Here is a 24,620-nt window from a genome sequence, read left to right as displayed (position 1 = left end):
GTCTCGAAATGGTCAAAACGTAAAGATCGATATATTGAAAGACTATATTCGGACATCAGAAAGGTTCCGAGTGATTCGGATATTTTTCAGAGTACCGGAGAGTTACGGGAATTCGCTGGGGGAAGTTAATGGGCCTTATTGGGCTTTAGTGGAGAGAGGGAAGAAGGGCCAAGGTGGTGCGCGCCTCCCCCCTGCCCAAACCGAATTGGACAAGGGGTGGGGGCGCAGCCCCCCTTTCCTTCTCCCTCTCCCTCCTTTCCTTCTTCCCCACTCCGAAAAGGAAAGGAAATCCTACTAGGACTTGGGAGTCCTAGTAGGACTCCCTACACTTGGGGCGCCACTAGGAGAGCCGACCTCTCTCCCTCCCTCCTTTATATTCGTGGGTAGGGGGCACCCCAAAGACACACAAGTTGATCTTTTAGCCGTGTGCGGTGTCCCCCTCCACAGTTACACACCTCGGTCATATCGTCGTAGTGCTTAGGTGAAGCCCTGCACCGATAACTTCATCATCGCCGTCACCATGTCGTCGTGCTGATGAAACTCTCCCTCGGCCTCAACTGGATCAAGAGTACGAGGGATGTCATCGAGCTGAACGTGTGCTGAATGCAGAGGTGCCATGTGTTCGGTACTTGATCAGTTGGATCGTGAATAAGTTCGACTACATCAACTGTGTTATTGAAACGCTTCCACTTTCGGTCTACGAGGGTACGTGGACACACTCTCCCCTCTCGTTGCTATGCATCACCAAGGTAGATCTTGCGTGATCGTAGGATTTTTTTAAAATTACTGCGTTCCCCAACATTGGCATCCGAGCCAGGTCTATGCGTAGATGATATATGAACGAGTAGAACACAAAGAGTTGTTGGCGATAATAGTCAGCTTACCAGCATATAATACTTTGATTCGGTGGTATTATTGGATGAAGCGGCTCAGACCGGCATTACGCATACGCTTACGCGAGACTAACTCTACCGACGTGCTTCGCGCACAGGTGGCTAGTGAGTGTCTGTTTCTCCAACTTTAGTTGAATCGAGTGTGGCTACGCCCGGTCCTTGTTGAAGGTTAAAACAGCACACTTGATGAAAGATCATTGTGGTTTTGATGCGTAGGTTAGAACGGTTCTTGCTAAGCCCGTAGCAGCCACGTAAAACTTGCAACAACAAAGTAGAGGACGTCTAACTTGTTTTTGCAGGGCATGTTGTGATGTGAGATGGTCAAGCCGTGATGATATATACATTGTTGTATCAGATGATCATGTTTTGTTAAAGTTATCGGCAACTGGCAGGAACCTTATGATTGTCTCCTTATTGCATAAGATGCAAGCGCCATATAATTGCTTTACTTTATCGCTATGCGATAGAAATAGTTGGCGAGACGACCATATGACGACACATTGATAGATATCAAGATGATAGAAATCATGGTGTCATGCCGGTGACGATAGAAATCATGACGATACTTTGGAGATGGAGATCAAAGGCACAAGATGATGGTGGCCATATCATGTCACATATTTTATTGCATGTAATGTTTATCTTTTATGCATCTTATTTTGCTTAGTACGACGATAGCAATATAAGATGACCCCTTACTAAATTTCAAGGTATAAGTGTTCTCGCTGAGTATGCACCATTGCGACAGTTCTTCGTGCTGAGACACCACGTGATGATCGGGTGTGATAGGCTCTACATTCAGATATAACGGATGCAAGCCAGATTTGCACACGCAGAATACTCGGGTTAAACTTGACGAGCCTAGCATATGCAGATATGGCCTCGGAACAATAGAGACCGAAAGATCGAGCGTGAATCATATAGTAGATATGATCAACATAGTTGTCGGGGATATACCCCGCGGTGTAAACCGGCCGGGAGTTAACCCGGCCGGACTTGGCGGTTTATTTGAGGTCCCGCTGACACTTGGTGGTTCACCGGCGACCCGTTTGGACCTGGCGGTTCACGACTCATTGGTAATCCGGCAGGCGGGTGCGAGGAGCGACAAGACTTGGTGGCCCAACGGGCGGTTCATGAAGGTCGGCTCATACCATGGTGGGCCGGTTTAAGAGGAAAGGCATAAGGAATATTTGTCTTACAAGGAGTTAAGACTTGGACTTGTATCCGGTTTGTATTAGAGATAGACTAGTACTAATCCTAATAGGACTCCACATGTAACCCGCCCCTTCAACATATATAAGGAGGGGCAGGGCTCCCCAAAGAGGGACAAGCGACAAGCAAGAAGAAACAATCTTAGGGCTAGACACAAAGAGGAGAGCCGGTTTACGGCGACTCCCTCGTGATGATAATGAGACCTAGCCTCAAACAACATGTAGGATTTTTACCGGATGATGTTTCCCGGGGCCCGAAGCTGTCTAAATCCCTGTCTTGTGTTGCGTCTCTCGATTCCGCTCAACCCCTCTCAAGCTACCACATAGATGCGTTGGCCTCACGACTAAGTCCTGACACTAAGGACATCTGCCGTGACAAATCCACGACAGTTGGCGCCCACCATGGGGCCTGCATGTGGAGTTCACCATTGAAAACTACTCCATCTCACGTGATGATCGGACATGGTTTAGTTGATTTGGACCATGTGATCATTCAGATGACTAGAGGGATGTCTATCTAAGTGGGAGTTCTTAAGTAATATGATTAATTGAACTTTAATTTATCATGAACTTAGTTCTGATTGATTTTTGCAAATTATGTTGTAGATCAATAGTTTGCGTTATAGCTTCCCTATGTTTTTTATATGTTCCTAGAGAAAACTATGTTGAGAGATTATAGTAGCAATGATGCGGACTGGGTCCGTAATCTGAGGTTTATCCTCATTGCTGCATAGAAGAATTATGTACTTGATGCACCGCTAGGTGACACACCTATTGCAGGAGCAGATGCAGATGTTATGAACGTTTGGCTAGCTCAATATGATGACTACTTGATAGTTTAGTGCACCATGTTTTACGGCTTAGAATCGGGACTTCAAAGAACTTTTGAACGTCATGGACCATATGAGATATTCAAGGAATCGAAGTTAATATTTCAAGCAAATACCCGAGTTGAGAGATATGAAGTCTCCAACAAGTTCTATAGCTAAAATATGGAGGAGAATAGCTCAAGCAGTGAGCATGTGCTCAGATTGTCTGGGTACTACAATCGCTTGAATCAAGTGGGAGTTAATCTTCCAGATAAGACAGTGATTGACAGAGTTCTCTAGTCACCATCACTAAGTTACTGCAACTTCGTGATGAACTATAGTATGCAAGGGATGACGAAAATGATTCCTGAGCTCTTCGTGATGCTGAAATCAACGAAGGTAGAAATCAAGAAAAAGCATCAAGTGTTGATGATTAAACAAGATCACTAGTTTCAACAAAAGGGCAAAGGGAAAGAAAGGAAACTTCAAGAAGATTGGCAAGCAAGTTGTCACTCCCATGAAGAAGCCCAAAGCTGAACCAAGGCCTGAAGCTGAGTGCTTCTACTGCAAAGGAAATGGTCACTGGAAGCGGAAATGCCCTGAATATTTGGTGGATAAGAAGGATGACAAAGTGAACGAGGGTATATTTGATATACAGGTTATTGATGTGTACCTTACTAGTATTTATAGTAGCCCCTGGGTATTTGATACTTGTTCGGTTGCTAAGATTAGTAACTCGAAACAGGAGTTACAGAATAAACAGAGACTAGTTGAGGGTGAAGTGGTCATGTCTGTTGGAAGTGGTTCAAAGATTGATATGATCATCATTGCACACTCCCTATACTTTCGAGATTAGTGTTGAACCTAAATAAATGTTATTTGGTGTTTGCGTTGAGCATAAATATGATTAGATCATGTTTATTGTGATACAATTATTCATCTAAGACAGAGAATAAATTGTTATTCTGTTTACGCGAATAAAACCTTCTATGGTCATACACCCAATGTTGATGGTTTATTGAATCTTGATCGTAGTGATACATATATTCATAATATTGATGCCAAAAGATACAAAGTTGATGATGATAGTGTGACATATTTGTGGCACTGCCATTTGGGTCATATCAGTGTAAAGAGCATGAAGAAACTCCATAAAGATGGACTTTTGGAATCACCTGATTATGAATCATTTGATGCTTGCAGAACGTGCCTTATGCGCAAGATGACTAAAACTCCGTTCTCCGGAACAATGGAACGAGCTAGTGACTTATTGGAAATAATACATACCGATGTATGCAGTCCAATGAGTGTTGATTCTCGTGGCGGGTATTGTTATTTTCTGACCTTCACAGATGATTTGAGCAGATATGGGTATATCTACTTAATGAAACACAAGTCTCAAACATTTGAAAAGTTCAAAGAATTTCAGAGTGAAGTGGAGAATCATCGTAACAAGAAAATAAAGTTTCTATGATCTGATCGTAGAAGAGAATATTTGAGTTACAAGTCTGGCCTTCATTTTAAACAATGTGGAATAGTTTCACAGCTCACGCCACCTATAACACCACAACATAATGGTGTGTCCTAACGTCATAACTGCACTTTATAGGATATGGTGCGATCTATGATGTCTTTTACCGGTTTACCACTATCGTTTTGGGGTTATGCATTAGAGATAGCTGCATTCACTTTAAACAGGGCACCATCAAAATCCATTGAGAAGACGCCTTATGAACTGTGGTTTGGCAAGAAACCAAAGTTGTTGTTTCTTAAATTTTGGGGCTGCGATGCTTATGTGAAAAAGCTTCAACTTGTAAGATTGAACCCAAATTGGATAAGTGCATCTTCATAGGACACCCAAAAGAAACTGTTGGGTACACCTTCTATCACAGATCCGAAGGCAAGATATTTGTTGCTAAGAATGGATCCTTTCTAGAAAAGGAGTTTCTCTCGAAAGAAATGAGTGGGAGGAAAGTAGAACTTGATGAGGTAATTGTACCTTCTCCCGAATTGGAAAGTAGTTGATCGCAAAACTCAGTTCTAATGATTCCTACACCAATTAGTGAGGAAGCTAATGATGACGATCATGAAACTTCAGATCAAGTTACTACCAAACCTCGTAGGTCAACCAGAGTACGATCCGCACCAGAGTGGTACGGTAATCCTATTCTGGAAGTGATGTTACTAGACCATGATGAACTTACGAACTATGAGGAAGCGATGATGAGCCCAGATTCCACGAAATGGCTTGAGTCCATGAAATCTGAGATGGGATCCATGTATGAGAACAAAGTGTGGACTTTGGTGGATTTGCCCGATGATCGCCAAGCCATATTAAATAAATGGACCTTCGAGAGGAAGACAGACACTGATGGTAGTGTTACTATCTACAAAGCTCGACTTGTCGCAAAAGGTTTTCAACAAGTTCAAGGTGTTGACTACAATGAGATTTTATCAACTGTAGCGATGCTTAAATTCATCCGAATCATGTTAGCAGTTGCCATATTTTATGAAATCTGGCAAATGGATGTCAAAACTACATTCCTTAAATTGTTATTTCTTAAAGTAGAGTTGTATATGATGCAACCAGAAGGTTATATCGATCCTAAAGTTACTAACAAGGTGTGCAAGGTCCAGCGATCCATCTATGGACTGGTGCAAGCATCTCGGAGTTGGAATATACGCTTTGATGAGTTTATCAAAGAATATAGATACAGACTTGCAGTGAAGCATGTATTTACAAGAAAGTGAGTGAGAGCACTATAGCCTTTCTGATAAGTATATGTAATTGACATATTGTTGATTGGAAATTATGTATAACTTTCTGGAAATCATAAAGGAGAGTTTGAAAGGAGATTTTCATTGAAAGACCTTGGTGAAGCTGCTTACAAATTGGGCATCAAGATCTATAGAGATAAATCAAGACGCTTGATAAGATTTTTCAATGATACCTTGATAAAATTTTGAAGAAGTTCAAAATGGATCAGTCAAAGAAAAGGTTCTTGCCTGTATTACAAGGTGTAAAGTTGAGTAAGACTCAAAGCCCGACCATGGCAGAAAATAGAAAGAGACTGAAATTCATTCCCTATGCCACAGTCATAGGTTCTATAAAGCATGTTGTGTTGTGTACCAGACCTATTGTGTACCTTGCCATGTGTTTTGGCAAGAGGGTACAATAGTGATCTAAGAGTAGATCACTGGAAAGCGGTCAAAATTATCCTTAGTGAGGACTAAGGAAATATTTCTCGATTATGGAGGTGATAAAAGAGCTCGTCGTAAAGAGTTACGTTGATACAAGCTTTTACACCGATCCAGATGACGCTAAGTCTCAATCTGGATACATATTGAAAGTGGGAGCAATAAGCTAGAGTAGCTCCATGCAGAGCATTGTAGACATAGAATATTTGCAAAATACATACGACTCTGAATGTGACAGACCCGTTGACTAAACTTCTCTCACGAGCAAAACATGATCACACCTTAGTACTCTTTGGGTGTTAATCACATAGCTATGTGAACTAGATTATTGACTCTTGTAAACCCTTTTGGGTGTTGGTCACATGATGATGTAAACTATGGGTGTTAATTACATACAGATGTGAATATTGGTGTTAAATCACAAGGTCATGTGAACTAGGTTATTGACTCTAGTGCAAGTGGGAGACTGAAGGAAATATGCCCTAGAGACAATAATAAAGTTATTATTTATTTCCTTAAATCATGATAAAGGTTTATTATTCATGCTAGAATTGTATTAACCGGAAACTTAGTACATGTGTGAATACATAGACAAAACATATAGTCCCTAGTTGCCTCTACTTGACTAGCTCGTTAATCAAAGATGGTTATGTTTTCTAACCATAGACATGTGTTGTCATTTGATGAACAGGATCACATCATTAGGATAATGATGTGATGGACAAGACCCATCCTTTATCTTAGCATTATGATCGTTACAGTTTCATTGCTACTGCTGTCTTCATGACTTATACATGTTCCTCAGACTATGAGATTATGCAACTCCCGAATACCGGAGGAACACTTTGTGTGCTACCAAACGTCACCACGTAAAAGGGTGATTATAAAGGTGCTCTACAGGTGTCTCCTAAGGTGTTTGTTGGGTTGGCATAGATCAAGATTATGATTTGTCACTCCGTGTTTCGGAGAGGTATCTCTGGGCCCTCTCGATAATGCACATCACTATAAGCCTTGCAAGCAATGTGACTAATGAGTTAGTTGCGGATGAAGCATTATGGAGCGAGTAAACAGACTTGCCAGTAACGAGATTGAGCTAGGTATGATGATACCGACGATCAAATCTTGGGCAAGTAACATACCGATGACAAAGGGAACAACGTATGTTGTTATGCGGTTTTGACTGATAAAGATCTTTGTACAATATGTAGAAGTCAATATGAGCATCCAGGTTCCGCTATTGGTTATTGACCGGAGATGTGTCTCGGTCATGTCTACATAGCTCTCGAACCCGTAGGGTTCACACGCTTAACGTTCGATGACGATTTTTATTATGAGTTATGTGATTTGATGAACAAAGTTTGTTCGGAGTCACGGATGAGATCACAGACATGACGAGACTCTAAATGGTCGAGACATAAATATCGATATATTGGAATGCTATATTCGGACATCGGAAAGGTTCCGAGTGATTCGGGTATTTTTCGGAGTATCGGACAATTACGGGAATTCGCCGGGGAAAGTTAATGGGCCTTATTGGGCTTCAGTAGAGAGAGGGAAGAAGGGACAAGGTGGCGCGTGCCTACCCCCTGCCCAAATCGAATTGGACAAGGGGTGGGTGCGCAGCCCCCTTTCCTTCCCCCTCTCCCTCCTTTCCTTCTTCCCCACTCCGAAAAGGAAAGGGAATCCCTACACTTGGCGCGCCGCTAGGAGGGCCGACCTCTCTCCCTCCCTCCTTTATATACGTGGGCACGGGGCACCCCAAAGACACACAATTTGATCTTTTAGCCGTGTGCGGTGCCCCCTCCACAGTTACACACCTCGGTCATATCGTCATAGTGCTTAGGTGAAGCCATGCGCTGGTAACTTCATCATCACCGTCACCACACCGTCGTGCTGACGAAACTCTCCCTCGGCCTCAACTTGATCACGAGTACGAGGGACGTCATCGAGCTGAACGTGTGCTGAATGTGGAGGTGTCATGCGTTCGATACTTGATCGGTTGGATCGTGAAGAAGTTCAACTGCATCAACCGCGTTATTGAAATGGTTCTGCTTTCGGTCTACGAGGGTACGTGGACACACTCTCCCCTCTCATTGCTATGCATCACCTAGATAGATCTTGCGTGATCGTAGTTTTTTTTGAAATTACTGCGTTCCCTAACAGAAAGAACATCAGTCAGCGCTAGCACGCACATGGGCGCGCACACGGCGAACGCAATAGGGTGAGGACGGCATGCTATACCTAATCCTTGACGTTGGTGCCGCTCTCCGGGCGAGCCACGACCTCCTCAACGATCCCATGCCATTTGTTGCACGTTGTTTGGATGAGCCCCCAATGGTTCTCCATCACCTTCGACCCACGCTTCATGTGGACACCTTTGAAGTAGGGGTTGACGAGCTTGTGCTCGTCGAACTCGGCCTTGATGCGGTCCCAATATGTTTCGATGTTCTGGTTGGTGTCGGTGATCGGGTCGAGGCAGACGACTTTCCACGCTTCGGCGAGGCACTCATCTTCCTTGTATGCCCTTCTTCTTCTTCTTCTTCTTCTTCTTCTTCTTCTTCTTCTTCTTCTTCTTCTTCTTCTTCTTCTTCTTCTTCTTCTTCTTCTTCTTCTTCTTCTTCTTCTTCTTCTTCTTCTTCTTCTTCTTCTTCTTCTTCTTCTTCTTCTTCTTCTTCTTCTTCTTCTTCTTCTTCTTCTTCTTCTTCTTCTTCTTCTTCTTCTTCTTCTTCTTCTTCTTCTTCTTCTTCTTCTTCTTCTTCTTCTTGCCTTTCCTCGTCTGAGCCGGCTCCTCCTCCTCCTCCTCCTCCTCCTCCTCCCGCTCTTCCTCGCCGTAGTCGAGCTCGCCATCCATGCCGCCGAGATCAATCGAGCCGTCTTGGTTAGTGAACCCGGGGGAAGCGGCGGTGGCAGCCGAGCCCGCTTTGATGATGTCTTCTATGTCGGCCTCCGTCACGTCGGCGTCGCCAAGATGCGATGAGGAGGCTTGTGAGTAGAGGCCGTGGTGGAGAGGTGGCGTTGGGCAGGCTGTGTAGTCCGACGACGAGTACGTGTAAGGAGGGTACTGCATGCCGGTGAACGCGGGCGAGGGCGTGTGCTGGACCGGGCGCCCATGGGGGAAGGTGGCGTTGGGGTTAAAACCGCCGTGGACGTCGCCGTCAGCATAGCCCGGCGAGGCGTGCTCCATGGGTGTGGCGACGACGAGAAGCCGACCAGAGATCTGATGCTTTGCTGGCTCGAGGCCGCGTGCGGGCCGTGGCCGCTGGGTGGATTCATCATCCCCGCGCAAGCCACCTCGGCTTGTTTGGCCGTCGAGCGCTCCGCCTGCTCCGCCGTCGCCGCGGCCGCGAGCGCAGCCCACTCCTGGGCCTTCTTAGCCCTGTTGCACCTATCGCCGGTGACGGCCTCCCGGTGCTGCACTTCCGCCTTCCAATCGGTGTTGGTCATGCCCGGGGTCTTGGACGGCGGCGCCCTCTGCTTCCTCTTCTTCGGCTGGGCGACGGCGGCGGCTGTGGTATCCGTCGCAGCGCGGGGGAACACGTACTTCTTTGGCGGCATGGCGGACGGCTTGGAAGGGAGGAGGCAGAGTTTGTCGGGAGGAATGGAGAATGAGAGGGAAGCCGAGGGGGGAAGCGGGAGGAAAGGGTGGGAAAAGGGCCTCCTCTCACCGACAGAGCGGCCCCACGCCCCTTTTCGCTTCTGTCGGCGCCCCCAGGCGACACCCGGGCGCTTGGGTTCGGGTCGGGATCGCCGGCTCTGGATTTGGCCCGCGCTAAACGAGGTCCTGGGGCGCGACTGGGCCGATTTTCGGCCACCGGCGCTAAAAATTCGCCTGGAGGGCCTGTTGGGGGCGCGTCTGGAGATGCTCTTACAACTCTCTAGTTTACAAAAGATCTCTGTATTGAAATGCCTCGTATATCTAGGGAAGAACCTTATAGATTGGTGATCTCCTTGCAAATTCAAACACCTAACTCACACATTAAGCTTAAAACAACACAAACTACTAAGCGTAATGTGATGTACTTGATAGCTTGAACTCTAACCCCCCATCAAATCTACCAAAACATCAGGCACCCTCAAACTTTGGTGAGAATATCATCAAATTGATCATTCATGGATATGCATTTTACCTCTATTTTGCCTTGTTCCATGCATTATGTACCGAGAGTTGGGTAAGGAACCTTTTTGAATGGTCTTAAAAGGGATAAAAGAAATTATAAAGAAAGAAAGGAAGGAAAAGGATCACTTAGACACTTATGAATAGGGGTGGACTAACGAGCAGCTCGGCTCATTAAGCTCGTACTCGTTAAACTCGTGCTCGTTAAGGCTCGGTTCATTAAGCTCGTTAAGATTAACGAGCAGAAACCCTGCTCGGCTCGGCTCGTTTGAAGCTCGTTAAGCTCGTGAGCGCTCGCGAGCGCTCGTTAACAGATTATAATGTGTTTTGATATACAGGATGAATGTGTAGGTGTGGTTTTCAAGATAAAATATGGTGACTACAAAAAGAAATGCACTAGTTTGTTGCCTCATATGTCGATTAGATTGGATTGATGGGCTGAGGTGCTACAAAAAGTTTTTCACATACGATGAAAATATGTGTTATGTTATTACTAACGAGCTTAATGAGCTACTCATGAAACTTGTTAGCTCGTTCGTTAAGCTCGTTAAGCTTAATGAGCTGAAATCTATGATTGGCTCTGTTCATTAAGAAGCGAGCTCCGAGCTTAACGAGTCGAACTATCGAGCGCTCATTAAGCTCGCGAGCTACGAGCTTTTGGTCCATCCCTACTTATGAATTTCAACTCCTACATGATCTTTTGGGCTGTTCAAGACTCACGACTACAAATAGTTCAATTTGTGATCTATTATTTTATGCGGCGCTATAAATTATTCAACATGTCATCTATTATTTGTGCAATGGTACGCGATGTAATTACGTTGTTTGATTTCTTGATAGAATTAACCTTCTTGCGCACGTACATTCAATAAATAGTACTATATTGAGAATTCTAGCCCATTTTTTAAGGGAGAAAGGAAAAATTAATAACAACTAATTGTCGGGTATTTCGATCGACGAAGTGGCTAGGAGATTCAAATAAATACCCGACAATTGAAATACATGTCCCAAATTATTATTTTTGTGGAAAGGCCACCACTGTCTTTGCCCATAAGTGTCAATCATGTCGCGCCCCATCAGACAAGTGTCTGGTCGCCCGCGTGACTTCCACACCCTACCGCCACTGTCTCTGGTGGTAGGTGTCCACACCCTACCACCACAGACGCCAGCGGTAGGGATGAAATCCCAACAAAACAAAAATCAAACAACATGTTAGACAAAGTGGATAACTAAACAAATAACATTGATATATACTTGACAATATTTCAGTCACAAATTGTTCAACATTTGTCTAACAATAATTCAGTTACAAATAGTTCAACACTAAAGTTCAACATACATAGTGACATCAAATAGTCTCGTGCCGGAAAAAGAAAAATTAGCAGAAATGCATAAATAACATCACAACATCAGGTTCCATCTACCAAATTTAACTAGCTTAGAGCATTGGTTCAAATGCCGAATATTCAATCAACATCTACCCGGAAAGGAGCCCTAATAAGCTGAAAAGTAGGCCCTAACGGCCTTAATACGTTCGATTTGTGCCGCACGCTTTGGATTAGGCTTTGGTTCATAGTCGGCAGAACCCGCCCAGTGGATCATCAAACCCATTTCCTCGTGGAACTAGGCCCATCGAGCATGTCGGGTTGGATTCTTCGGCACTCCTTGTTTGATTGCCCATCCAATGATCTTCCCAGGCTTTGCCATGTCCACCTCCTCGATTTCATCAATGCTTACGGAGAACCCTATCTCCATTGCAAAAGTCCATCTACACTCATCTTCCTTCTCCTGCAACTCATTAACTATCTTCCAATTTTCTCTCTCGAGCTCTTCAGGGAACTCACAGAACACATACGTGTTGAAATCGCTCATAGCCACGTTTGCCTCTTCACAACTCTTAATCCATTTTTGAAGCTCCCTCAGCATCCTACGGCATTGTTCTCCTTCACACTTCTCATATGCTATTTGCACCGTCGGGGTCCTGTTTTCCATGCTACATGGAATGGAACAAACCAAAACTTAAATCAAATGATATAAGACAAACACAAAGCATAACTTATTTAGAATGACCTAAGACACAAAGTTCTCACTGGTTCAAAATGACATAAGGTACATAACATAAGATCAAATTCAAATGACTAGGCTTACATAACATAAGTAGAAATTCAAATGATAAGGGTACATGTCATTATAGTCAAAATGACACTAAAACATCATGTGTTTCAACCCCCTCTATTCGTCCATCAACACGACATCTTTGTCGTACGGCCCCGAGTTGCAACAGATGACATCATTTCTTTCATGGACCCAAGACCAAGAGAAGCCCGACTAGCTATCGACGAAGATGGTTGCCTAACTAGCCAGTCAATGATCTGGCCGGGGTTTTTCAAGTCCATCCTATGAACTTCATCCCTTGTACCGTACAATGCAATTTGCCCTAGAAGAGCACGTCTATGAAATCTCTTCCTTCTTGAGCTTGCTTATGTTTTCTTGTTTAGCTTCATAGAACTCAACTTTGTCATCGTCACACTCAGTCACATAGTACTTTGAAAAGTCACTACAAGCCCCATTCAACGCATCGACGGCTTCGACCCATAGCTTCATCTTTTCCTTAATGACTTCGCGTTCATGCTTTGCCGCCGCCTCCACGGAAGTCTCAAAGAAGATGATCGATCCCATCCTACAAGTCAAGGGGTAACTATAATGGTCATCGTAAGCATAACATTAACCACTAACCCTAGCACAGCCCCACCCCACATTTGGTCTTCTCACACCAAAAAACCAAAGGCATCATTTTTATTGTCAACTTAAGTCATAAGCATAACCTTAACCACTAACCCTAGCACAGCCCCACCCCACATTTGGTCTTCTCACACCAAAAAACCAAAGGCATCATTATTATAGTCAACTTAAGTCATAAGCATAACCCTAACCACAACCCTAGTTTCTACTATGAAGTGTCAGATCCACTAACTTGGCACTATAGTAGGCACATAAATAACCTTACAAATCAACTTGATAGTTGATTTAACACAAAATTACTAAAACTAGGGTTTGCAACAAAGTGAGCAATGCAACAAAATGAGATGATTGCAACCAACAAAAATAAGAGGGTGAAGGAAATATGACCTAGAGGCAATAATAAAGTTATTATTTATTTCCTTAATTCATGATAAATGTTTATTATTCATGCTAGAATTGTATTAACCGAGAACTTAGTACATGTGTGAATACATAGACAAAACATATAGTCCCTAGTATGCCTCTACTTGACTAGCTCATTAATCAAAGATGGTTATGTTTCCTAACCATAGACATGTGTTGTCATTTGATGAATGGGATCACATCATTAGAAGAATGATGTGATGGACATGACACATCCGTTAGCTTAGCATTAAGATCATGCCAGTTTCATTGCTACCGCTTTCTTCATGACTTATACAAGTTCCTCAGACTATGAGATTATGCAACTCCCGAATACAGGAGGAAAACTTTGTGTGCTACCAAACATCACAACATAAATGGGTGATTATAAAGGTGCTCTACAGGTGTCTCTGAAGGTGTTTGTTGGGTTGGCATAGATCGAGATTAGAATTTGTCACTCTATGTTTCGGAGAGGTATCTTGGCCCTCTTGGTAATACTCATAACTATAAGCCTTGCGAGCATTGTGACTAATAAGTTAGTTGTGGGATGAAGTATTACGGAACGAGTAAAGAGACTTGCCGGTAACAAAATTGAACTAGGTTTTTGAGATACCGATGATCGAATCTCGGGCAAGTAACATACCGATGACAAAGGGAATAACGTATGTTGTTATGCGGTTTGAGCGATAAAGATCTTCATAGAATATGTAGGAACCAATATGACCATCCAGGTTCCGCTATTGGTTATTGACCGGAGACGTGTCTCGGTCATGTCTACATAGTTCTCGAACCCGTAGGGTCCGCACGCTTAACATTTGATGACGATTTATATTATGAGTTATGTGATTTGATGACCGAAGTTTGTTCAGAGTCCTGGATGTGATCACGGACATGACGAGGAGTCTCGAAATGGTCGAGACATAAATATTAATATATTGGACGACTATATTCAGACACCGGAAGTATTCCGGAGAAGTTTCGGATTAAACCGGAGTGCCGGAGGGTTACTGGAAACCCCAGGGGAACTAATGGGCCTCGATGGGCCCTAGTAGAGAGAGAGAGAGAGAGGCCGGCCACACTACTGGAATGAGCTTATTTGCCGTCTGCCAGTTCTTTGCGGTCAGCTGGCAGACGGCAAAGAGGCACTTTGCCGTCTGCTTGCAAAAAACAGACGGCAAAGAACAGACAGACGACAAAGATGCTAGTTGCCATTAGCCAATCCTTTTATGTCTACCAGCAGATGGCAAAGAATCTTTGCCATGTGCTGGCGGACGGCAAAGAGGTGGGGCTATCTCTTTTTTTGCAGGTACAAAGAAAACTGTTGCCCCCGCCTCCTCTCTCAGTCTCCCCTCTCTCCGCCCGGCCCCCACCTCCTCTCTCTCTCCCCTCTCTCTCTCCCGCTCGTCTCTCCCTATCCCTCGCGCGAGCACCTATGGCGGCCGATTTCGGCGAGCTCCGACGGGATTCGACGGCGCCCAGCACACCCACGTGACCCCCTCGCCCCGCTCCTCCATCCCCTCCGACCAGATCCGACTCGCACATCCTCCTGCGACCACGCGTGACGCTCCCCTACGGCTAGGTTTCGGCGACCACATCGCCGGCGTGGCTCTGGCGTTGCTCCGGTGACTCAGGTGAGTCTCTTCACTCCTCCTCGTCACATCAATCCCTCTCTTTCTCACCGCGTCGCCTGCCCGCCCCTCTCCCTCACAGATCCAGCATGCTGGGAAGCCATGGACGGGAAGGACGCCATGGACGGGAAGGACGCTGTCGGTGTCAAAACCGGCAGATCTCGGGTAGGGGGTCCCGAACTGTGCGTCTAGGCGGATGGTAACAGGAGACAAGGGACACGATGTTTTACCCAGGTTCGGGCCCTCTTGATGAAGGTAAAACCCTACGTCCTGCTTGATTGATATTGATGATGTGGGTATTACAAGAGTAGATATACCACGAGATCAAGGAGGCTAAACCCTAGAAGCTAGCCTATGGTATGATTGTTGTTCGTCCTATGGACTAAAGCCATCCGGTTTATATAGACACCGGAGAGGGCTAGGGTTACAAAGAGTTGGTTACAATGGTAGGAGACCTACATATCTGTATCGCCAAGCTTGCCTTCCACGCCAAGGAAAGTCCCATCCGGACATGGGACGAAGTCTTCAATCTTGTATCTTCATAGTTTTGGAGTCCGGCTAATGATGATAGTTCGGCTATCCGGACACCCCCTAGTCCAGGACTCCCTCAGTAGCCCCCAAACCAGGCTTCAATGACGACGAGTCCGGCGCGCATATTGTCTTCGGCGTTTGCAAGGCGGGTTCTCCTCCATATTCCATGTGTTTGCCGAATAGTGTCTGGTTTCCTTATAAATGTTGCGCTCCTTGGCTTCCACGTCCAACAATGGCCCTCTTCCACGTGTCGTATGAATGCGAAAAGCCAGGGTATTTTTACGTTTTACCCCCCTAGCTGCGCGAATAAGCTGCCTATAAGAGAGGCGAGGATCCAGATCCGAATCACACCATCCTCCTTCCGCAAGTACTCATCAAAGCGCCTCTGACAAAAATCCATTCCAACATGGACAGTCGACGCGGCTCCTCCTCTCGCGCTCCCAGTCCTCAGCCAGGAGATTGGAGGAGATGTTCAGTCCCGCATAGCGAGTTAGTGACGCTCCAAGCAGAGGGATACCTTCCCCCAGCCTTTATGGTTCCGGTTCGAGCCGGACTGGCCACCTACAAGGGTGGGAAGCAGGCGGAGAGCGTCCCCAATCCCTCCAAAGGAGAGCGGGTATGCTTCGTCCCCTACCTAATAAGGGGACTCGGATTTCCCATACATCCGTTTCTCCGGGGGCTCCTGGAGTTCTATGGACTCCAACTTCACCACCTCACACCTGCCTCCATCTTGCACATCGCGGGCTTTGTAGCTCTTTGCGAGCTGTTCTTGGGCATCGAGCCCCATTTTGCGCTGTGGAAGAGATTGTTTTGCCTCGTACCCCGTTCTCACGAGGGGTCGATATATCAAGTGGGCGGAGCCGAAATATGGCGCATCGCCGGGACCGGATATCTATCCGGAACCCCGAAGAAGGCGTCCGAAGACTGGCCTTCGGAGTGGTTCTATATGGAAGACGCCCCGCTGCCGGATCCAGTTCGGATCGGCCTCCCGGAGTTTAGCAACGCTCCTCTGAAGAAACGCCTGAGTTGGCGCCCGCGGAGCCCTCAACGGGAAGATGATAGGAGCGTCCAATATCTGATGGGCCGGATAAGGTTACTGGCCCATTCCGGATTGACCATGATTGGAGTCATGGCCACATGCATTATGCGAGGGGTGCAGCCGCTCCAATATAGGGGCCACCCCATGTGGGATTTCAACGGGGAGAATGACGCCACCCGTCATGGCCGCAAGGGGCCGGGATCGGCCGCCGATCTGGTGAAGATCCTGTCCGGCTTGTACAAGGGGGAGAAGGAGGACTTCCTCCGCACGAGTCCATTGAATGGATTCTCCATGAATAACCCTCGGAGCTGGGTAAGCGGACGTTTATATATCCGATCCGTGCTTTCAAAGATAAGTGTCTTACTTTATGATTTCGATGCAGGAACTGCGCCGGGATGTGGAGGGCATAGAAAGCCCGACTCCTCAACCCGAGGATCCGGGAAGATCCCTTGATCCGGCCTCCGGAGAGGATCCGGACATAATGGTGGAACTGATTGACGGGGTGTTCCACCAACTCAGCATAGACAATGCTCTAGTCGCCATTACGGCTGACTACCCCGGTTTATCTCCGGCTTCCCAGGTGAGTACGACCGAAGTCCTGACACCATTACTTTTTAATGCTTATTTCTGATCACCGTGTACCAACGGTGCTTCGCAGGAGGTGCCTTTATGGCGGGAAGCCGAGCCCGCGGCGACTGACCAACCAGGGTCAGTGCGGCCCAGCAGGCGGAAGAGGAGTGCGGCGCGAATCGAAACGTCGCCGCAAAGGTATGGCGCACCATTGTCTTTAAGGGAAAGACTCCTGGGAGGTATATTAATGCTCATGATTCTTCCAGGAGAAAGAGCGCTCACCGGACTGTGCCCGGAGAGGTTGCCAACCAAGCCTCCGCCAGCCAGGCTCCAACACCTGGTCCGGAGGGGGAGGCGAGCGCAAGGCGCGAGCCGGATGCTCCTCCAACGGAGGATGCCGACAGGTTGTCCGCCACCAGGTCTGAGGTGGAGAGCGCCATGAATCACAGGCGCCGTCGGACAGTTCTTCGTGACGCGTGTTTCTCCCCAGAGGCGTTGAATGCCTTTAATGCGGGAGACGCGCACCTCCGTGCTGCTCAAGATGGTTTAACCAGAGCCACGGAGCAGTATGTGAAAGACATACGGGTGAGGAATTTTAATAGTTATATATGCCAGTAGCCCCCGAGACTTAAAATAGTTAAACTAACTGATTTAAGGATCATTTGTTATGCAGGATCTTACGGAGAAGAATACCCACCTGTCCCAGGAGCTTCAAGAATGCAAGGCCCAACTTGAGGCCGCACTAGCCGCCGCCGGGGGAGCCACAGAGACCCCCTCTGGTAATACATATTTCGAAAAGATAAGTAGTTTATGAAGTGCGGCGTGTGCGTTTAGTCTGACAATAATATTGCAGAGGGTGCCGGACTAGATCCGGACAAGCAACATCTGCTGCGCCAGCTGAAGGCCGGCGAGAAGGTGCTTATGAGGGTGCAGCAGGAGAGGAACAAACTCCAAGATGCCAACACCCAGCTGGGCGAAGAACTAAAAGATGTTCGGGTCCAGCTGTCTAACTCCGTAAAGGAGAATCGGCGGCTTCGTCGCGGCATTTACAGTAAGTGCTTGAGCAAACTCTTTTGAAAAGAAGAGTTCGGCGAGGAAGTCGATTGACAGAAATGTGTCTGTAGGTGTGCTCACGGGTCGTCCGGCGGAGGAAATGCCTGGTTCCACGGGTGACCTTCTTCCCGAGCTGCTGCAACTGCACGAACATGTCCGGCAGGCGATGAGCGGCGTCGTTCAGGCCTTATGGCCTTCCGTCTCCCTACCCGAGGGTCTTGGAGGGCTTGCTGAGAAGCTTCAGGGAGTACGGCAGCGCTTCCGTCTGTGGAAGATATCGGCCTGCCGTCAAGGCGCCAGGGAGGCCTGGGCCATGGTGAAGACGCGGTACACGAAGGCTGATCCAAACCACATGGCCGAGGTCGGACCTGTGGGGCCCGATGGGAAGGAGATCCCTGTGAGCCTGATGTACGGCCAAGTAGAGTTGGCCGCGAAATATTCCCAACGGGACTGTAAACTAGACAGCCTGTTAGATGGGATTGAAGAGGAGTACAATCAGTCAGTTTGACGATGTAATTTAAAATGACATGTAAAATGCCTTCTAGCCGGATTGTAGATCGTTTGTCTTTGCGGACCTTTTCGCTTCAACCTCGGGACCCAACAGTCCGGAGTGTGTCCGAATACCCTCACGGTTATACAAAAACCGGGGCATGCATGGAGACCAGGCGTAGGGGTCATAAGTGCTTTATCAGACAAGTGCCCAACTAGCTATGTTATATTACATGGTTAGTAAGAAACATCTTCCAGGGAGAATAGTTCCGTTAGGGGTTCCTTTCCCTGGGAGGCATGCCCTAAAGTGCATGTCCGGACTGCGAAAAGAGCAGAAAAAGCATCTGGGGGCAGATAAATAAATAAGTAATAAATCATCTTTCAAGTCACCGACCGAATATTCCCTTAAGAACGCTAGCCTTCGGCTTCACCCAGTCTGAGGTACACATCCGGCTGACCCGGCAGTAACAATCGCAGAGGTGCTCCCTTTACCTCCTAGCCGAACAATCGGGAACGTAGGGGTAAGCACAGGAGCCAGGCAACCCAGCTTGGCCAAAACTTAAGTCATATCGATGCATATAATGGTGAGTAAAAGGTACATGCGGAAGTATGACACATGTGTTGGGCATGAAGCCCGTATAAATAAGCTTCTGTTAAAGAAGCCCCCAGGTATAACGAGTGCGAGTAGCACATCAAGTGTGTGCGAACAATGCGCAGATCAGCCCTCAAAGGCTTTTACTGAAAGAGGGAGGAAAAAGGAGGGAAACAAAAGACAGCGAAAAAATATGAAAGGTGGACGGAGGAAGGAGACGAACTCTGAGTCCGGCGCTAGGCGTAGAATCTTCGGAGACGGGCTGCGTTCCATGGGTTCGGCTCGAGTCGGTTGTTAGATGCGTTGCATAGACGGTATGCACCGCCGGTAAGGACTTGGTCGATGATGAAGGGACCTTCCCATTTGGGCTTAAGTTTGTCCTTTTTCTTGTCCGGCAGGCGTAGAACTAGCTCGCCAACATTGTAAGTTTTGGCCCGTACTTCTCTGCTTTGATATCTTCGAGCCTGCTGCTGATAGAATGCGGAACGGGATTTTGCCACGTCGCGCTCCTCCTCTAAGGCGTCCAAACTGTCCTGCCGATCCAACTCGGCTTCTCTTTCTTCGTACATGCGCACGCGAGGTGAGTCATGAATTATATCGCAGGGCAAAACTGCCTCTGCGCCGTATACCATAAAAAATGGTGTGAATCCGGTAGTGCGGTTTGGCGTGGTCCGCAGCCCCCAGAGTACGGAGTCGAGCTCCTCTACCCAGTGCGTGTTAGATTCCGTGAGGGACCGCACTAATCTGGGTTTAATGCCGCTCATGATTAGACCATTTGCTCGTTCGACTTGACCGTTAGTTTGAGGGTGATAGACTGAAGCGTAGTCGAGCTTGATGCCCATGTTTTTGCACCAGAGTTTAACCTCGTCGGCCGTGAAATTCGTGCCGTTATCAGTGATGATGCTGTGGGGGACGCCAAAACGGTGTACTACCCCGGATATGAAGTCTATCACAGGTCCGGATTCTGCCGTTTTAACCGGCTTGGCCTCTATCCATTTGGTGAATTTGTCCACCATGACCAATAAGTATTTTTGCTTGTGGGTTCCCCCTTTAAGGGGTCCAACCATGTCAAGCCCCCAGACCGCGAACGGCCAAGTGATGGGTATAGTTTTGAGGGCGGTGGGTGGCATGTGGCTTTGATTAGCAAAGAGCTGGCAACCGACGCATCGTTGGACTAAGTCCTGAGCATCTGCCCGGGCTGTCGGCCAATAAAATCCTGTACGGAAGGCCTTGCCTACAAGGGCCCGGGCTGCGGCGTGGTGCCCGCCGAGTCCGGCGTGAATTTCAGCCAGGAGATTTCGCCCTTCCTCTTCGGAGATACACCTTTGAAGGACTCCGGTTGTGCTTTTCTTATAAAGTTCTCCCTCATGGACCTTGTAGGCTTTAGATCGCCGAACTATGCAGCGGGCCTCATTTTGGTCTTCGGGAAGTTCCTGCCTAATTAAGTAGGCTAGGAATGGTTCCGTCCACGGGGCAATTACTGCCATTATTTCGTGGGCTGAAGGTGTTATTTCATTGGCTGAGCCACCGATTGTGTCAGAATGTTCCGTGTTGGGTGGTGCAGTTGGTTCCGGGTTGTTATTTCCGGACTCCTCTTCCCATAATACGGATGGCTTAAAGAGCCGCTCCAGGAAGATGTTTGGAGGGACGGCGTCGCGTTTTGCGCCGATGCGTGCCAACACGTCTGCTGCCTGGTTATTATCCCGGGCTACATGGTGGAATTCGAGTCCTTCGAACCGAGCTGACATTTTTAGGACGGCGTTACGGTAGGCTGCCATTTTCGGATCCTTGGCGTCAAAGTCTCCATTTACTTGGGATATTGCGAGGTTTGAATCCCCGCGCACCTCTAGGCGTTGAATACCCATGGAGATTGCCATCCGGAGACCATGTAGAAGGGCCTCGTATTCGGCTGCGTTGTTGGAGTCCGTGTACATTATTTGAAGTACGTATTGGACTGTGTCTCCGGTTGGGGACGTCAAGACGATGCCAGCCCCCAAGCCAGCCAACATTTTGGAGCCGTCAAATGCATGATCCAATTGGAGTATGCGCCGTACTCTTTAGGGAGTTCGGCTTCGGTCCATTCGGCGATGAAGTCAGCCAAAACTTGCGACTTTATAGCTCGCCGTGGTTTGTAGGTTATGTCAAATGGTAAGAGCTCAATGGCCCATTTTGCAATCCTGCCCATCGCGTCGCGATTGTTTATAATGTCGTTGAGAGGTACTTCGGAGGCCACCGTTATGGAACACTCTTGAAAGTAGTGTCGCAGCTTCCGGGATGCCATGAACACCGCGTACGCTATCTTTTGATAATGTGGGTACCGGGACTTGCATGGAGTTAAGACAGTGGATACGTAGTACACTGGTTTTTGAAGAGGGAATTTGTGCCCTTCTGTTTCTCGTTCGACGACGAGTACCGCGCTGACAACTTGATGTGTTGCCGCGATATATAATAACATCGGTTCGCCCAGGTTGGGCGCGGCCAGGACCGGATTTGTTGCCAATATGGCCTTAATTTCTTCGAGTCCGGCGTGGCAGCATCCGTCCATTCGAAGTGTTCGGTGCGCCGAGGAGGCGATAGAGGGGCAGTGCCTTTTCTCCCAAACGGGAGATGAAGCGGCTTAGAGCCGCCACGCATCCAGTTAGTTTTTGTATTTGTTTGAGGTCTTTTGGGATATCCAATTGTGACAGATCTCGGATCTTGGCTGGGTTTGCTTCAATTCCTCTACCGGATACAATGAAGCCCAAGAGCTTTCCGGCTGGTACGCCGAAAACACATTTTTCCGGGTTGAGCTTAATGTCATATGCTCGGAGGTTGTCGAATGTAAGCCTCAAATCGTCTGCTAGAGTTTCGACGTGTTTGGTCTTAATGACCACATCGTCTAAGTATACCTCCACTCTTTTGCCTATCTAGGTAGCCAAACATGTCTGAATCATGCGCTGATATGTTGCGCCGGTGTTTTTGAGTCCGAAGGGCATTGTGTTGAAGTAGAACGGTCTGTATGGAGTAATGAATGCCGTTGCGGCCTGGTCTGTTTCCGCCATCTTGATTTGATGGTATCCGGAGTATGCGTCGAGGAAGCACAATGAATCATGCCCTGCGGTAGCATCGATGATTTGGTCGATGCGGGGGAGGGGGAAAGGATCCTTTGGATAGGCCTTGTTAAGGTCTTTGAAATCGACACAAAGGCGCCAGGATTTGTCCTCTTTTGGTACCATTACCAGGTTTGCTAGCCAGTCCGGATGCTTTATATCTCTGATGAATCCGGCTTCTAAGAGTTTGGCTAGCTCCTCTCCCATTGCCTGTCTTTTGGGTTCGGAAAATCGCCGAAGAGCCTGTTTGACTGGCTTGAATCCTTTTAGGATATTTAGGCTGTGTTCTGCCAGCCTGCGTGGGATTCCTGGCATATCTGAAGGGTGCCAGGCAAAAATGTCCCAATTTTCCCGAAGGAATTCTCGTAGTGCGGCTTCTACATCAGGGTTTAATTGTGCCCCAATGGAGGCCGTCTTTGTGGGGTCCGTTGGATGGACCTGGAATTTGACTATTTCGTCTGCTGGTTTAAAAGAGGTGGACTTAGATCTCTTATCGAGTATCACATCGTCCCTATTCACCGTGGAGCGCAGCGCAGTGAGTTCCTCTGCCGCTAGGGCTTCGGATAGTGCCTCTAGGGCTAGTGCGGCTGTCTTATTTTCAGCGCAGAGTGCTATATCTGGATCACTGACAAGAGTGATGATACCATTGGGCCCGGGCATTTTAAGCTTCATGTACCCGTAATGGGGTATAGCTTGGAAAATTGTGAATGCCTCTCGCCCTAACAAGGCGTGATATCCGCTGCCGAACGGGGCCACTTGGAACGTGACCTCCTCGGACCTGTAATTGTCCCGTGAGCCGAACACTACATCTAGTGTGATTTTTCCTGTGGAGCGTACTTCCCGACTAGGGATTATTCCTCTAAAGGTTGTGTTGCTTCGATCAATGTGGCTCTAGTCTATTTCCATTTTTTGGAGGGTTTCCTCGTAGATGAGGTTTAATACGCTGCCGCCATCCATGAGTACCTTGGTAAGACGAAAGCCGTCCACTATCGGACTGAGGACCAATGCGGCTGGTGCTCGGGCTGTTCGGAATTTAGGTTCGTCGCTTGCATTGAAGGTGATAGCCGTGTCGCTCCATGGATTTGTTGTTGCTACTTGGTAGACTTCGGCGAGGCTGCGGATTGTTCGTTTCCGCATATTATTTGATGCGAAAGTCTCGAAGACTGTTAATACCGTACTAGTACTGTTGGGCTGGTTACCCGGGGCTAGAAAACCTTCGCCACTTTTGGGCACCTGCCGTAGTATCCAACATGCTCGAAGGCTATGTGTTGGAGTGGCGCCCTCTGTACTATGGATTTTACAGGGTCCGTTGAGCCATCCCTCCAGTACGGTTCCGTGCCCTTTAGGGGTTTTTTTGCTTTTTGGTTTTTGACCCAGGTGCTTGAGTATGATGCACCCTTTTATTTCGAACTAGGGTTGTGTTCAGGGCCGGATTGTCCCAAAACCTGGTTTCGGTTTTCCAGGCACTCTCCATCGCACAGTATTTTTGTACTATGGTCGCCAGGTCGGCGAAGCGTGTAACTTCGCGACGACTTATGGCGTTCAAGATTCCCTTGTCCGTGCAATTGTTGCAGAAAATTGAGATTGCGCTTTCCTCACGGCAGTCCTTTATCACTGTCCATAACCAGGAGGTATCTGGCCCAGTAATGATGTACTGTTTCATCTGGCTCTTGCCGTATTTGGGATAGATCTCTTGTGTTTGGGTGGGCGGGTGGAACTAGATTCGGAACCCCGCCCAATCTGAGGCTCAAAGGCCGAGGAATTTCCGGATTTGGAAGCTTGGATTGCTGGAGGTCGTCCAACGAATCTAGTCCGCTGCCTGACTCTAGGTTCAGTACTCGATTGACGTCCGTCCATCCGCGGGAATCCAGCATGGAGGGATCGGGAATCCGGACATAACTGGTTCTTAACATAGGGGAAGAGTCGCCGCGTTGTTCTTCTACCACAGCAACATGGTGGGTAGCCTGGGGAGAGTTAATTTCTCTCAGATCTGTTTTAAGCCCAATCTGATCGTAGTCTGTAGCGACTCCTAGGGTGGCGATGCGATCCAAGAGCTCGTTTACGGAAGAGAGCTCCATCGGATCCAACTGCTCGGCGAATTCTAAGTTGATGCTAAGATCACTTTTGATGACCCGAGAGGTCATCGTCGGAGCGGTGGCCGAACAGGCGGTCATAATAAAACCACCCAGCCGGATAGTTTGGCCGGTGGCCAAAGCTCCCTTGGCAACGGCACCATCTTTAAAGACGGGAAAGGCATCCC

The sequence above is a fragment of the Triticum aestivum genome, chromosome 2B, assembly GCF_018294505.1.
Source record: "Triticum aestivum cultivar Chinese Spring chromosome 2B, IWGSC CS RefSeq v2.1, whole genome shotgun sequence".
In the NCBI taxonomy this organism is placed as follows: domain Eukaryota; kingdom Viridiplantae; phylum Streptophyta; class Magnoliopsida; order Poales; family Poaceae; genus Triticum; species Triticum aestivum.
This window is presented reverse-complemented; position numbering follows the sequence as displayed.